Consider the following 17166-nt stretch of genomic DNA (forward strand, 5'->3'; position numbering starts at 1 on the left):
GGTGCCATATTTGAATCGCTTGCCATTTCCAAACCGTAACTCCGTTTCCGGTGATCTTTATATCGTTTTCAAGCGATTTCATCTCATCTTTCCAGTGGCACACTTGGATTTCCATGTTGAGGCCAGGTTCATGCATTCCTTGTCCAATCATGCATATGCATCGCATACCGCATCCCGCATATCATACCATGTTCATGTGTTGGTTGTTTACTATGTTGTTTGGTTCTTTCCGGTGTTGTTTCTTCGGGTTGATTCCGATAATGTCGTGTTTGTGAGGAACTGTTCGTCTACGTCCGTTTGTCTTCTTCATGGACTCGTTCTTCTTCCTTGCGGGATTTCAGGCAAGATGACCATACCCTCGAAATCGCTACTATCTTTGCTTTGCTAGATGCTCGCTCTTTTGCTATGCCTATGCTGCGATATCTACCACTTGCTTATCATGCCTCCTATATTGTTGAACCAAGCCTCTAACCCACCTTGTCCTAGCAAACCGTTGTTTGGCTATGTTACCGCTTTGCTCAGGCCCTCTTATAGCATTGTTAGTTGCAGGTGAAGATTGAAGTTTGTTCCTTGTTGGAACATGGAGATGTTGTTCCTTGTTGGAACATGTTTACTTGTTGGGATATCACAATATATCTTATTTAATTAATGCATCTATATACTTGGTAAAGGGTGGAAGGCTCGGCCTTATGCCTGGTGTTTTGTTCCACTCTTGCCGCCCTAGTTTCCGTCAAATCGGTGTTATGTTCCCGGATTTTACGTTCCTTACGCGGTTGGGTATAATGGGAACCCCTTGACAGTTCGCTTTGAATAAAACTCCTCCAGCAAGGCCCAACATTGGTTTTACCATTTGCCACCTAGCCTTTTTTCCCTTGGGTTAGGCCAGCCCAAGGGTCATCTTTATTTTAACCCCCCCGGGCCAGTGCTCCTCTGAGTGTTGGTCCAACTGAGCGATGTCCAGAGCTACCAGGGGCAACTCTGGGCTGGCCCACCCGACGTCTGGCTCATCCGGTGTGCCCTGAGAACGAGATATGTGCAGCTCCTATCGGGATTTGTGGGCACATCTGGGTGGCTTTGTTGGTCTTGTTTTACCATTGTCGAAATGTCTTGTAACCGGGATTCCGAGTCTGATCGGGTCTTCTTGCTAGAAGGAATATCCTTCATTGACCGTGAGAGCTTGTCATGGGCTAAGTTGGGACACCCCTGCAGGGATTTAAACTTTTGAAAGCTGTGCCCGCAGTTATGTGCAGATGGGAATTTGTTAATGTCCGGTTGTAGAAAACCTGAAGTTGACCTTAATTAAAATACATCAACCGCGTGTGTAACCGTGATGGTCTCTTTCCGGCGGAGTCCGGGATGTGAACACGGTGTTGGAGTTATGCTTGACGTAGGTTGTTTTAGGATCACTTCTTGATCATACTTTATCGGTCGTGCTTTGCCTTCTCTTCTCGCTCTCATTTGCGTATGTTAGACACCATATATGCTAGTCGCTTGCTGCAGCTCCACCTCATACCTTTACCTTACCCATAAGCTTAAATAGTCTTGATCGCGAGGGTGCGAGATTGCTGAGTCCCTGTGGCTCACAGATACTTCCAAAACCAACTTGCAGGTGACGATGAGTCCGTGCAGATGACGCAACCAAGCTCAAGGAAGAGCTCGATGAAGATCTTGTCCTTTGTGTTGTTTCGTTCTAGTTGATCAGGAGTGGAGCCCAGTTGGGCGGGGACCTTTGTCGCATTTGGGGTTCTTCTTTTATTTTGGTTCCGTAGTCGGACCTTGAGTGTATTTGGATGATGTAATGCTTTATTCATGTATTTGTGTGAAGTGGCGATTGTAAGCCAACTATGTATCTCTTTCCCTTATTATATTAGATGGGTTGTGTGAAGATTACCTCACTTGCGACATATGCCTTCAAGGCGATTATGCCTCTAAGTCGTGCCTCGACACGCGGGAGATATACTCGCGTCGAGGGTGTTACATTCGTTTGCGTGTTGCATCTTGCCATGTCATCATATGCATTGCATGTGCATGTTTTCGAAGCTTGCATCCGTCCGGGTTCCCCCAGTTCTCTCTGTTGTCTGTTCTGAGCCCAGACACACTCGCACGCGCCCGCGACACGTCCAAAATATTTTTTTATAAGTGGCCGGAAAATGTTCTCGAAATGGGATGAAAGTTGTCACGCAATCTTACTGTAGTGTAGATAGACCGTCTGTGAAGTTTCGTCGCATTCAGAGCTTGTTTGATAGCCCAACCGTTAAACATATAGCGACATTATAGTCGGTCTATCGTCGGACGTTTTTGGTCTCCGAAAACTTCCGCCGGGCTGCTCTGCTTCTATTTCTCTTCTCAGCCCAACATGTCTACACAGCCCACCTAACCCAGCTAAACCCCCCTGTCGATCGGATCCGTCGGATCGTGATCGTATGGCTCTAAAACAGCCCCTAACCCCCAAACCCTAGCTCCTCCTGCTATATATGGACACCCCCTAGTCCATTTTTGGCCTTCTTCCACCCTCCTCCTCATTTTTCGCGCACCCCCAGCCTCTAGTCGCCACTTGTCGCTGCCAGATCCGCTCCGCCGCTGCAATTTGGTCTCTTCCCGTGCCGCCACCTCGTTGTCGCCACTTGGCGAGCCCCCATTGGCTTGCGCCGCCGCAACCACCGCTCCTGGCCATCCAGGGCGTGCCACGTAGCCTCCCTGCCCCGCTCCCACTGTCCCACGCCGCCAGGCCCGCCCGGGCCCCGATCTCTGCTCCGAAGCCCGCGTGCGCGCCACCGCCTCCCTCCTGCGCCTCGCTGCTCCCGAGCCGCCGCCGCTCGCGCTCGACCAGCGCGCGCGCTACCACCTCTGATCTGGATCGGGAGAGCTCCGATCTCCCCTCCTCGCTTCACCGCTGCCCCGTCAGGTCGCCGCCTCTCTCTCCTCACCTTCTCTCTCTGCTCTCACCTTCTCTTTGTCTCTCGTGTAGGAGCAAGAAGGGCACCGCTATGAAGGACCTCGAGCTCCAACGCGCTAGATCCGCCTCCCACCGCCGAGAATGGATCCGCCCGGCTCGGATCTGTTCGGATCCGGCCGACCTCGTTGCCTCCAGCCGTCCACCTTCCCTGCCTCTCGCGTCGGCGCCGCCATGGCCTCCTTGCTTGTGCGGGCGCAAGAGGCGGACGACCAGCTCCGTGTCCGTTCAGGTGGGCCCCACGTCGGTCGGCCCATCCGTGGCTTGATGCGGCCTAGCACTGCCCCCCTTCCAGCCTCCCTCACCATCGATCTGGGCTAGGCCCGCTGGGTGAGATACCCAGCCCAGCACCCAGCCAGTTTCAGCCCAAATCTATTTTTTTCGGTCAGCGAATTTATCTATTTTCTAGAGAAACTGCATATTTACAGATTGGCCCCTCATTTCATGCATTAATTACTCCACAACCATGCATCGGTTTAAAATGTTATATATATGAAAAATGCTTAGAATTTCATCTAGTTTCATAATATACTACTTTATTCATGTTCAAAATGTTTAAAATGTTGTTTGTTTAAATTTGCTCTAATGACATGCTAAAATGATTTAATTCATAACTTAATAACCGTAGCTCCAAATTTAATAAAGTTTATATGTAAATGGGATAGAAAAATGCCTGGTTTAACATGGTGCACTCTCTATTCATGTTTAACAACTCTAAAATTGTGTTTAGGGCAAAACAGTACCAAATTAAAAATATGCATATGGGGGTTTACCAGATTTGTTGTTTGTTATATCTAGCCCCATTTATGCTTCACCTCTTGCCATGTTTAACAATATTTAATATTGTTGGGTACATAACCGAGAGAGAACTAAATAATTGGTGTGGTGTTTCATCAATACGCAACTCGTTGGATATTGAGCTCCACTTAATTTGTCGTATTGTTTGTGCACTTTGCCATGCCATGCCTCATTAAACCGGACATGCACCATACTTGGTTGTGCATCATGCCTTGTTTATGTGATGGTTGTTTACTATGTTGCTTGCTTCTTTCCGGGTTGCTTCTCTCGTTAGCTTTGGTTTCGGTCCGGAGTTGTGAGGATTCATTCGACTACGTCTGTTTCTCTCCTTCTTGGACTCGTTTTTCTTCCTTGCGGGATTTCAGGCAAGATGACCATACCCTCAAAACCACTTCTATCTTTGCTTGCTAGTTGTTTGCTCTGTCACTATGTCGCGCTACCTACCACTTGTTATATCATGCCTCCCATGTTGCCATGTCAAGCCTCTAACCCACCTTCCTAGCAAACTGTTATTTGGCTATGTTACCGCTTTTGCTCAAGCCCCTCTTTTAGCGTTGTTAGTTGCAGGTGAAGTTGAAGTTTGTTCCATGTTGGAACATGGATATGTTGGGATATCACATTATCTCTTATTTAATTAATGCATCTATATACTTGGTAAAGGGTGGAAGGCTCGGCCTTATGCCTGGTATTTTGTTCCACTCTTGCCACCCAAGTTTCCGTCATACCGGTGTTTTGTTCCTTGATTTTGCGTTCCTTACACGGTTGGGTGTTATGGGAACCCCTTGACAGTTTGCTTTGAATAAAACTCCTCCAGCATGGCCCAACCTTGGTTTTACATCTGCCTAACAACCTATAACTTTCCCTTGGGTTTTCGCGAGCCCGAGGGTCATCTTTATTTAACCCCCCAGGCCAGTGCTTCTCTAAGTGTTGGTCCGAACTAGAGTCCTTTACAGTGCTACCTCGAGGAAACTTGAGGGCTGTTTTAGTTGTATGGAGTGCTCATTCGGTGTGCCCTAAAAATGAGATATGTGCAGCTCCTATTGGGATTTGTCGGCACAGTCGGGTGGTCTTGTTGGTCTTGTTTTACCATTGTCGAAATGTCTTGTATCCGGGATTCCGAGACTAATCGGGTCTTTCTAGGAGAAGGGATATCCTTCGTTGACCGTGAGAGCTTATGATGGGCTAAGTTAGGACACCCATGCAGAGTATAAACTTTCAAGAGCCTTGCCCGCGGTTATGTGGCAGATGAGAATTTGTTAATGTCTGGTTGTAGAGAACTTGACACTTGACTTAACTAAAATGAATCCATATCAGGACCCCGATCCTAAGTCACACAGATCTTGCATGTAACACATCATATCACATTGCGGCGTCACACACGGTATTCCCATGGGTGCCACCTTACCTGTCCCGGGACCGTTTGCGCCTTTTGGCTCACGTATATGATAGTGTCGCTAGCATCCATATGACAGAGAACCCGGGCCGAGATGACTAGTCGTAAACCCAAAGTGGCACTAACCTACAGGGACATGCATACATGACCCAACAACGAACATGTCGGTCATCAGCGAGTGAATCCGGGCTCTAACAGCTGGGCTAAAAGGACTCCGGGAACCCGGGCTACAGCAGGCTAGCAGGACTCCGGAAGTCATCGCCTGACATTTCCCCAAAGGAACAGACACATGAACGAAGTAGGACACATGCCGGCCAGTCTAGGTGTTCCGGAGCAGTAGTAACTGGGCTAGAAGGACTCCGGTAAACCGGGCTGTAGCATACTACCATGGCTTAGTGGAAGCACCATACTACATTTCCCCATAAGAGAGGCTACCAAGCATAGACAACTAGGTTGTCGGATCCCACACATACTAAGTTAGCAAGCCTAAGGGAATCTTGCCACATTTTTTGTGTGTATGTCATGTGGGGCCTTACTGTGGCTTGCCTAAGGTGTGGCTTGAACCAAACACTCACCTAAGTTAATCAAACTTGCCTAACCTTACATTCCACTAGATTTTGCCACATGTTAGAATCCAGAAAGCTCCACATGTAGAAGCATAATGCACAAACCACCAGAATCTCATAAGTGCAATGCACGTGTACCTTACTAGTACTAGTTGGTAGTAGTAAGAAACAAATTCCAGTTTTGGCACGAGCTCGTACTGCAGGAGCACCACAAGGCCTGTCGCATGAGTTACATTTCCCTCTCGGGGCCCACGGGACCGAACTTCAGTGACTTAGTGCCTGGCCTATGAGTCAATGACATGCGGACCTTAAATGCGACTGGCCCACATGTCATTCTCATGGTGGTGGCGTGGTTCGCGACTCACTCGTTCGAGATGAACCGACCGGTGGTGGCGTGGCCGTGGCAAGGGTGCCACAACTGGGTGTCGGGGCATTACGAGGCATAGATAGCCACACCGACGGCTACTACCAATAGTACATAAGTACTCCAGCTGAGGATTGATGTCCGGGACGAAATGTGTCACAGCCGCTGGATGAAAATTCGATGGTGCGGGAGTACGGATCGGAGCACAGCAGCGGAGCAGGCAAACATCGTCCAATCGGGTGTGTCTGTGGTAGAAAGTTTATGGTCGCCGCAGTTCAGCTGGCCCACATGTCATGCATACAAAGGCAGAGGAGCGGTGGGGCCGAGAGGGACGAGGGGCATGTCGGGGGGATGAGGATCCCCTAACGCGAACAATCCTACCATTCTGTCACTGACATGTGGGACCCATAAGTGTGGGTCCCACCTATCAGTGAAGGAAAGGCAGGGCAAGGCAGTGATAGGATTAGATGGCTAGTCTAACTGAAGTAGTAGATGATTATTTAAAGAGGTTTGAAGAATTAGGATTAGATGGCTAGTCTAACTGGAGAAGTATATGATTACTCAAAGAGGTTAAAACAATCTGAACGCAGTGGGGTTTGGATGCCAATGAAGACGAAGGGGAGGTGAAGAAGCCAAGGAGAATCAGTTCCCGATGGAGAAGTAAATGGGAGAAGTGGCGTGCAGGCAGTTGATTAGACGGCTAGGTAGACTAAACGAAAAGGCTATGCGGGTAGACTGATGAGTCGTACCTGTTCGTGTACATGCCCATCCTTCCTGATAGGTGGGACCTATGCAAACAGATAGAAAAATGTGGCATAGTTTTTTTGAGCGCGTGAGTGGGAGACACAACATTCTATAGTTAAGGAATACTCCCTCCGTTTATGTGAGTATAAGTCACCTTATGAAAATCAGGTTTTCCCAAAACCTTTAGTCATGGAGCATTAACTTCCTGCTCGATCCCCTCCCAGCCTCGTTAGCAAGCATTCTCTTCCTCTGCTGCCGCGTTCTACCTTCCCATTTTTCCTCTTTTCAAGTGTGGAACGATCTGCATGACGTCCTTGATGCACCAGAACGACCACTGCATGCATCGCGGCAGGGCATTGATTGGGCATGCATGAGAATTTGGTTCTGCTCGCAATATGGATGATACCTGAACGATGAAGTGAACAGGCATGCTAGCACGGGAGACCTATTTCCGCTATACAATACTGGAGTACTCATGTTCCTACTAGTAGTAGTACAACTGGGGTACACTTGATGGTCAAAATACTATTCATCCGATCCTCATAGTGAAGTGACAACACCCTACGCCTGACACTAGTCCAGGCGGCGTGTTCGGGTTACCAAAGTCAGCCTCACCCTATGCACTGTGCAGTCTGTCACCGCTGTTGTACAACACATTGGTGCCTTGCCTCGTCTCCCTCTCCGCTCCCATAGCACCACTCCATCTCCGTCTCCGTCTTCGTCTCCATCTCACTGTGCCCCCGTGTACCATCGCCTCACTTGCCTCCCCAGTACCACTATTCCCTCGCTAGCCGCTCCAGCACCGACATCCTTCTCCCTCGTAAATCAAGCCCCCTTCCAAACTCCACCATGGCCGAACATGAACCGTGCAGCATCCATATGAGCCGCGATTGGAGCAATCTCCCAAGTGACATCCTCGACCTCTGTTGTTCGTGTATGGATATGTTGAGCGCCCTGTGGCTGGCTGCATGCTCGAGGGACATGCACACGGCCATCGTCGAAGCGAGGCCTAAGCTTTTCAAGACACCCTACTTGCTGCTATCTGGTCTTGCGAGACGGGCTCACCATGATACGGAGGCACGCATGATGCCCCTCGACTTCAATCCGATCTCCATTAGCCGAAACTTCTTTGTAGGTATGTAGTGGGTCGCCTTACATCATTTCCCTGTGAAACTGAGTAAGACTCAAAGCCCGACCACGGCAGAAGATAGAAAGAGAATGAAAGTCATTCCCTATGCATTGACCATAGGTTCTATAAAATATGCCATGCAATGTACCAGATCTATTGTATACCCTACACTGATTTTGGCAAGGGAGCACAATAGTGATCTAGGAGTAGATCACTGACAGCGGTCAAAATTATCCTTAGTGGAATAAGGATATGTTTCTCGATTATGGAGGTGACAAAAAGGTTCGTCGTAAAGGGTTACGTCGATGCAAATTTTGACACTGATCCAGATGACTCTAAGTCTCAATCTGGATACATATTGAAAGTGGGAGCAATTAGCTAGAGTAGCTCCGTGCAGAGCATTGTTGACATAGAAATTTGCAAAATACATATGGATCTGAATGTGGCAGACCCGTTGACTAAACTTCTCTCACAAGCAAAACATGATCACACCTTAGTACCTTTTGGGTGTTAATCACATGGCGATATGAACTAGATTACTGACTCTAGTAAACCCTTTGAGTGTTGGTCACATGGCGATGTGAACTATGGGTGTTAATCACATGGTAATGTGAACTATTAGTGTTAAATCACATGGAGATGTGAACTAGATTATTGACTCTAGTGCAAGTGGGAGACTGAAGGAAATATGCCCTAGAGGCAATAATAAAGTTATTATTTATTTCCTTAATTCATGATAAATGTTTATTATTCATGCTCGAATTGTATTAACCGGAAACATAATACATGTGTGAATACATAGACAAACAGAGTGTCACTAGTATGCCTCTACTTGACTAGCTCGTTGACCAAAGATGGTTAAGTTTCCTAACCATAGACATGAGTTGTCATTTGATTAACAGGATCACATCATTAGGAGAATGATGTGATTGACTTGACCCATTCTGTTAGCTTAGCACTTGATCGTTTAGTTTGTTGCTATTGCTTTCTTCATGACTTATACATGTTCCTATGACTATGAGATTATGCAACTCCCGTTTACTTGAGGAACACTTTGTGTGCCACCAAATGTCACAACATAACTGGGTGATTATGAAGGTGCTCTACAGGTGTCTCCGAAGGTAATTGTTGGGTTGGCGTATTTCGAGATTAGGATTTGTCACTCCGATTGTCGGAGAGGTATCTCTGGGCCCACTCAGTAATGCACATCACTATAAGCCTTGCAAGCATTGCAACTAATGAGTTAGTTGCGAGATGATGTATTATAGAACGAGTAAAGAGACTTGCCGGTAATGAGATTGAACTAGGTATTGAGATACCGATGATCGAATCTCGGGCAAGTAACATACCGATGACAAAGGGAACAACGTATGTTGTTATGCGGTCTGACCGATAAAGATCTTAGTAGAATATGTAGGAGCCAATATGGGCATCCAGGTCCCGCTATTGGTTATTGACCAGAGAGGTGTCTCAGTCATGTCTACATAGTTCTTGAACCCATAGGGTCCGCACGCTTAACATTCGTTGACGATATAGTACTATGAGTTATGTATGTTGGTGACTGAATGTTGTTCGGAGTTCCGGATAAGATCACGGACATGACGAGGAACTCTAGAATGGTCCGGAGATAAAGATTGATATATGGGATAATAGTGTTTGGACTCCAGAAGGGTTCCAGAATTCACTGGAAGGGGTTCCGGATGTTTCCCTAAATGTTTGGGCACGAGAACACGTTATCTGGGCCAAAGGGGAAAGCCCACGAGGTTTTTGGAAAGCGCAAACGGAAGTTTTGCAGAGCCTAGGGCCAGACGCCAGGGTCCCTGGCGTCTGGGTCCACACGCCGGGAACCCTGGCGTCTGGCCCTGGAGTCCGAGAAGGACTCTTGCCTTTCGGGTGTAATCGACTTTGTGGAGGCTTTTAATCAAAGTTTCGACCCCAAGGCTCAACATATAAATAGAGGGGTAGGGCTAGCACCCAAGACACATCAAGAAACACCAAGCCGTGTGCCGGCTACCCCATCCCCTCTAGTTTATCCTCCATCATAGTTTTCGTAGTCCTGCGGAGATTGTTCTTCACCAACACCATAGTCCCCGGCTACCCCGTCCCCGCGAAGCCCTGCGGAGATTGCTCTTCACCAACACCATCACCATGCCATCATAGTTCCCGGCTACCCCGTCCCCACGAAGCCCTGCGGAGATTGTTCTTCACCAACACCATCACCATGCTGTCGTGCTGCTAGAACTCATCTACTACTTCGCCCCTCTTGATGGATCGTGAACGCGAGGACGTCACCGAGCCGAACGTGTGTAGAACACGGAGGTGCCGTGCTTTCGTTACTTGGATCGGGCGGATCCTGAAGACGTACGACTACATCAACCACGTTGATACAACGCTTCCGCTTTCGGTCTACGAGGGTACATAGATAACACTCTCCCCTCTCGTTGCTATGCATCACCATGATCTTGTGTGTGCATAGGATTTTTTTTAAATTACTACGTTCCCCAACACTTAATTCTCAAGGCTTTCCAACTACATCTTTGTGAAGCTTTTCACAAGCTCAACCTCCAAGTTGTTCCTCAAGGTGTTCTTGCCAACCTTCAAGTCACTCCAACTTTGGAAGACCAAATTCGTGAGGCACAACTCCTTGATACCATGGTGAAGAAGGTGAAACATGGTATTGCCAAGGGTTTACCCAAATACAAGTGTTATCGCATTGATGACAGAGACACTTTATTCTTTGAGGACCGAATTGTGGTTCCTAAAGGTCATCTGAGGAAGGTCATATTAAAAGAAGCGCACAATACTCTTCTATCCATTCATCCAGGCAGTTCGAAGATGTACCATAACCTCTTGCAGTCATATTGGTGGACTCGAATGAAGCGAGAGATTGCTCAATTCGTGAATGAATGTGATGTCTGTTGAAGGGTGAAAGCAGAACATCAACGACCAGATGGTCTCCTCCAACCTCTTGCTATTCCAGAATGGAAGTTTGAACATATCGAAATGGACTTTGTACTGGCTTTCCCAAGTCCAAGCATGGGAATGATGCAATCTTCGTTGTCATCGACAAGCTTACAAAAGTGGCTCATTTCCTTCCAATCAAAGAATCCATCATGGCAGCTCAGTTGGCAGAGTTATACACCTCCAGAATTGTCTCATTGCATGGTATTCCGCAATTGGTCTCTTCAGACCATGGAAGCATTTTCACTTCTAAGTTCTAGGACTCCTTCCAGAAGGCCATGGGCACCAACATTTGCTTCTGCACGGCTCTCCATCCTCAAACAAGTGGCCAAGTTAAGTGAGTCAATCAAATACTTGAAGACATGCTCAGAGCTTGTGTCATCTCTTTCGGTATGAAGTGGGAAGATTGTCTCCCACATGCTGAGTTCTCCTACAACAACAGTTTCCAAGCAAGTTCGGGCAGGGCCCCATTCGAAATTCTTTATGGCATAAAGTGTCGTACACCTCTCAATTGGTGCGAGACTGGTGAACGCCAACTTCTTGGCAATGACCTGATCACTGAAGTTGAAGAAATGTGTAAAGTCATCCGTGAAAATCTCAAAGCCGCGCAATCGCGCCAGAATAGTTACTATGATAGCAAGCACCGTGACTTGGCTTTCGAGATCGGAGACCATGTCTACCTCTACGTCTCTCCAATGAAAGGCACTCAATTCTTCAGTCTCAAAGGGAAGCTTGCCCCGAGATACGTGGGTCCTTTCAAGATCATTGGCAAAAGAGGCGATCTCGCCTATCAACTTGAGCTTCCGTCCAACTTCGCAAATGGGCACGATGTGTTTCACGTGTCATAGCTTCGCAAGTTCTTCAAGACGCCTAAGCGCACTATGAACTTCGAAGAGATTGACCTCCAAGAAGATTTGTCTTATCATGAGCATCCCATTGCCATGCTTGAAGAAACCGAGGGAAAAACTCGCAACAAGTCGATCAAATTCCTGAAAGTTAAGTGGTCTCACCATTCCGACCGAGAAGCCACTTGGGTGCATGAGGATCACCTCCGCTCCGAATATCCAGAGTTCTTTCAGTCCTAGATCTCGGGTCGATATCCTCTTGTAGTGGTGGAGAGTTGTAACATCCCGGATGTAACATTCATAATTATAACTCCAACTCTTGCCATTTGCGGCTAGATGATATGTTATTTCTTTCGTGGTTGGGTTTTGTCCTCGTTTGTGCATTTTGTTCATGTCATGCATTTCATATCATGTCATCACTTGCATCTCATTTACATTCGTGTTCGTCTCATGCATCCGGTCAGTTTCCCCGTTGTCCGTCTCGAAATCCGACACTCCCACATGCACCCGTTGCACCTCTCAGATCTCGTTTCGTGAGCAGGAGAAAAACGTTCTCAGAATGGGCCGATATTTGTTGAGTGTCCTTGGTACATCACCAGTAGGTCGCCTGTCAAATTTTGTTCCATTTGGAGGTCGCTTGATGCCCTACGGTTAACTGGGTAACCGCAAAAACCCCTCTCTCATTGCAGCCCAGCACCCCTCCCTAACAGCCCACTAGCCCATCTAAACCCCCTCCTTGCTCTCCGTCGTTGGATCATGGTCGTGTGGGCAAAAACCGCACCTCATTTGGACTCTCCTAGCTCCCCCTACCTATGTATATGTCCCCCCCTAAAATTTGCGTCCAAACCCTAGCTCCACCCTGCTCCGCGCTGCCGGACATGTCCGGACGACGCCAGACACGTCCAGCGCCGCGCCCGGACGAATCACGTGATGCCACGTGGTGCGCCGCCGACGCCCGCTGCCGCGGCCCACCCTAGCCCGCGGGAGGCCCTCCCGGCCCGCGCCTCGCATGCCGCCGCCCGGGCGCCGCCGCCTGCCTCGACTACGGCCACCACCTGCCGCCTCGCTCCACTTCTCCTGCCGCCGACCTCGCCCCGACACCATCCGCCGCCCACTGAGCTCCGGCGTCGCGCCACCCAAGCGCCGCCGACCTCCACTGCTGCCCACCGCACGTCGCCGGCGCCCTCCCCGCAAAGCTCGTCGCCGGCATCACCGCAGTTGGCCGAACTCCGGCGAGATCCGCCTCGCCTCGATTTCTGCACCATCAAACCCTAGATCCGGAGGTTATATTTTCTCTAAGTCCCCAATATATCTACATCATGTGACCCTCTTTGACATGTCATATCTCCATGCTTGTAGCTCCGATTTGCGCATATGATATATCGAAATATTAGTCTCGTGATGCTCTTCGTGTTAGTGTCATTTGCATGCATGTTACTGCCCATATTGATGTCTTAATCTTCGTTGCAAAAGTGCTATATGATGTTGTTTGTTGGAATTCATCATAACTTGCTAATTTGTCATTTTCATTGCATTTTGTGGTGCATCCTTTGAGCATCATGTCTACATATTTTAGGAGCACCTTCATTCCATCTTTACAGTGGTACAAGCCTTGTATTTTTACGAGCTTTGTGGTGACTAGCACAATCATGGAATGTAGGCTGTATGATGTTGCTGATTTCCGACACTTCGTATTTTTTCTAAGTCTTTTACTGGTACATTATGATGCTATTTTGTCTTGTTGCTAAAAGTAGATCCATGCATATTTTGAGGAACTTCACTAAGGGTGTTTTGAAGATATGGTTATGCTCTATCCATTCATACCTCTAGTTGTAATTCTAGAGTAGAGTAGATTGTCATTTCCATGCTCTACTTCTGCTAAATATTCTTGCTAGCAGATTGTTAACATGAAGTTCATTTTTTCCATGTGTTTTGCTAGTGATCCATGCAACCTATGAACTTGATCTTGCCATTTTTGGCTTCATATATGTGTCTTCTTACTGTTGCTTATCTTGTGGTACCATGTAATTCTTTGTGGTGAGTGGCATGAGCTTGCAAAGTTGCTATCATGAATCTGTTTCTGCCATGCTATGTTTTTCTTCTAAGTATGAAACTGTTCATATCACTTGCCATGTTTGCATCGATACTACCATCTTCTCTGTGCATCTTTGGTTAGAGTTCAGTAAGGGAGTTTTGTTCTATGCCTTTAGTAATTTTATGCCATGCTTAAGTTTGCCATGATATTTTCCTGTAGCATGTTGTGTGCTAGCTCTAAACATTGCTACCTGATGCTAATTATGCCCTGCTTAGTATTTTCACTAAGTCTGTAACCTGATTGTCATTTGCATTTTCCCATGCTATTTTAGGATTGTTTTAGTGAGTTCTAGCAGGAGCTCAGTGTTCATGATTTGTAGATGTTCACTTGTACTTCACTGCCATTTGCTTTTTTGCTATGTTGGAGTGATATAGCATAGTTTCATGATGCATACTAAGTGCAATGATGCTGTTAAGATCAGTGTTGCATTGTTCTTGATTTGCTCGTCATTTGCAAACCGTGCATCTGTTTCTGGTGATCTTTATATCAATTTCAACCGAAATCTCCCCACCTTTCCAGTGGCAAGCGTGGTTTGCCAAGTTGATGCCATGATCATATTTTCCCTTCTGGAGTACCCATATGCAATGCACATCATATCTTGCATTCCATGCCATGTCTTGCATCATGTTGCTTTTGCATTGCACCGTGATTGATTGTTGTTCCGTTGCTGGTGTTCTTGCTTTGGGTAGAGCCGGGAGACGAGTTCATGAACAAGAATCATGTTGAGTACGTTTACGAGGAGCAAGCTTTCGACAACCCCGAGGACTTTGCAGGCAAGATGATCATTACCCCCGATATCACTTCTATATTTGCTTGCTAGTTGTTCGTTCAATCGCTGTGTCGTGCTACCTACCACTTGTTTATCATGCCTCCTATATTGCCATGTCAAGCCTTTAACCCATCTCCCTAGCAAACCGTTTTTGGCTATGTTACCACTTTTGCTCAGCACCTCTTATAGCGTTGCTAGTTGCAAGTGCCTTGCAGGTTGTTCCATGTTGGAACATGTATATGTTGGGATATCATAATATCTCTTAATTAATTATTGCATCTACACACTTAGTAAAGGGTGGAAGGCTAGGCACTTTGCTTGGTGTTTTGTTCCACTCTTGCCGCTCTAGTTTCCGTCATACTGGTGTTAGGTTCCTTGATTTTGCGTCCCTAACACAATGAGGGTTTATGGGACCCTCTTGATAGTTCGCTTTGAACAAAACTCCTCCCGCAAGGCCCAACCTTGGTTTTACCATTTGCCTAATAACAACTTAAACTTCCATAGGGACTTTCCGGACCCCGTAGACTTAATCAAACACCCCCCGGGCCAGTGCTCCTCATGTGTGTAGGTCCAAACTAGAGCACCGTGCGGGACCGCCCCTTGGCAACTTGGGTTATGTTGGTACCTATACACTTAGCTCATCCAGTGTACCCTGAGAATGAGATCGCGCTACTCCTATCAGGCTAGGTCGGCGCATCAGGAGGTCTTGCTCGACAAGTTTTACCATTGTTGAAATATTTTGTGCACCGGAATTCCGAGTCTGGTCTGAGGGTCCCGCGATGGAGGATTGTCTCCGCGGATCTTGAGCTTGTTATTCGCTAAGTTGGGACACCCCTGCAGGGTTTAAACTTTTGAGAGCCGTGCCCGCGGTTATGTGGCAGATGGGAATTTGTTAATATCCGGTTGTAGAGAACTTGACACTTGACTTAATTAAAAGACACCAACCGCGTGTGTAACCGTGATGGTCTCTTTTCGACGAGGTTCGGGAAGAGAACATGGTGGGGTTACGTTTGAATGTAAGTAGTTCAAGATCACTTCTTGATCACTTCTAGTTTACGACCGTTGCAGAGTTTCTCATCTTACTCTTATACTCGTATTGTTAGCCACCATATTTGATTAGCGCTTGCTGAAGCTCCACCTCATTACCACATCCTACGAATAAGCTTAAATAGTCTTCATCTCGCAGGTTTTGAGATTGCTGAGTCCTCGTGACTCACAGATACTACCAAAATAGTTGCAGGTGCCGATCATACCGATGCAGGTGATGCAACCGAGCACAAGTAGGAGTTCGATGAGGACCCTTGTCGTTACTATGTTTCATTTCCTGATGATCAATAGTGGAGCCGAGTTGGGACGATCGGGATTTAGCATTTGGGGTTGTCTTCTTTTCATTTGGTTCTGTCCGTAGTCGGACTATGTGTGTACTCTGAATGATGTATGAATTATATGTTCATTGTGTGACGTGGCAATTGTAAGCCAACTATCTATTTATCCTTGTTCTTGTACATGCGATTGTGTGAAGATGACCCTTCTTGCGACAAAACCAAAATGCAGTTATGCCTCTAAGTCGTGCCTCGACACGTGGGAGATATAGCTGCATCTTGGGCATTACAAGTTGGTAATCAGAGCCATCCCCGACTTCAGAGCCCCCTGCTTGATCGAATCGCTGACGTTGTTGAGTCTAGAACAAAAATGTTTTGAGTCTTAGGATTATATATATCGGAGAGTAGGATTCTTTTTACTCCTCAGCCCCCTTCATCGCTCTGGTGAGGTCTCCTAACATAGATGTTTTGACTTTCCTCTCCTCATTTTAACCAAAAAAATTAGGATCACGTGGGTATCTTTGGATCATTCTGATATTCTTGTGACGTGAACATTGTTCTTGGTACCTCCTGACACTTAGGGGTTGTGGCAGTGTCCCGGGGAGTTGAGCTCCAAGGTGTTGTCGTCACAATTTTATCGTTGTAGTTCTGGAATACCTGAATTCGCCGACATCAAAAATCTCTTTTATGCAGTTAGTGGTGAGATAACCTTGATGCCACCCAGTACTGGGAAGGGAGTTCGGGAGTGTTACCATAGCTCGTATAACACATGCTCTTCAAAGGTTGAGATACATGATTTTCGGAGTTTTCTTGGTTATGTGTTGATGGATGGATACAGTTGGAGCGTACGGCTTGTTAGTTGTGTGATATATATTGTGCCTCCCTATATCCCCAACACCAGATTGCATAACCAGAAATTTTATACGTGGGAATTCAAGTAGCTCTTAGTTATTCTTCCCGTAGATAATTGGCACGGGATAGGGTAATCCTTACCATGTAGCGCCCCAGCCTCAAACGGTCAAGCCTCTGTGTATCTGTGCCATCCCTGGATCTGTATGCCGGCACACACAGTACATCAATGTATATATCAAAGTGCAATCACATGTATAAATAACTTAAAACTGATATATACCTCATACGTCTCAGCGGAGACAAACTATCGGGTGTGGAGTCCCATCAACGCCATCGGCAGGTTGAGTGTAGACCGTAACCCTACATCGAAATCCT

The sequence above is a fragment of the Triticum dicoccoides genome, chromosome 6A (genome assembly GCF_002162155.2).
Source record: "Triticum dicoccoides isolate Atlit2015 ecotype Zavitan chromosome 6A, WEW_v2.0, whole genome shotgun sequence".
NCBI classification, from domain to species: Eukaryota; Viridiplantae; Streptophyta; class Magnoliopsida; order Poales; family Poaceae; genus Triticum; species Triticum dicoccoides.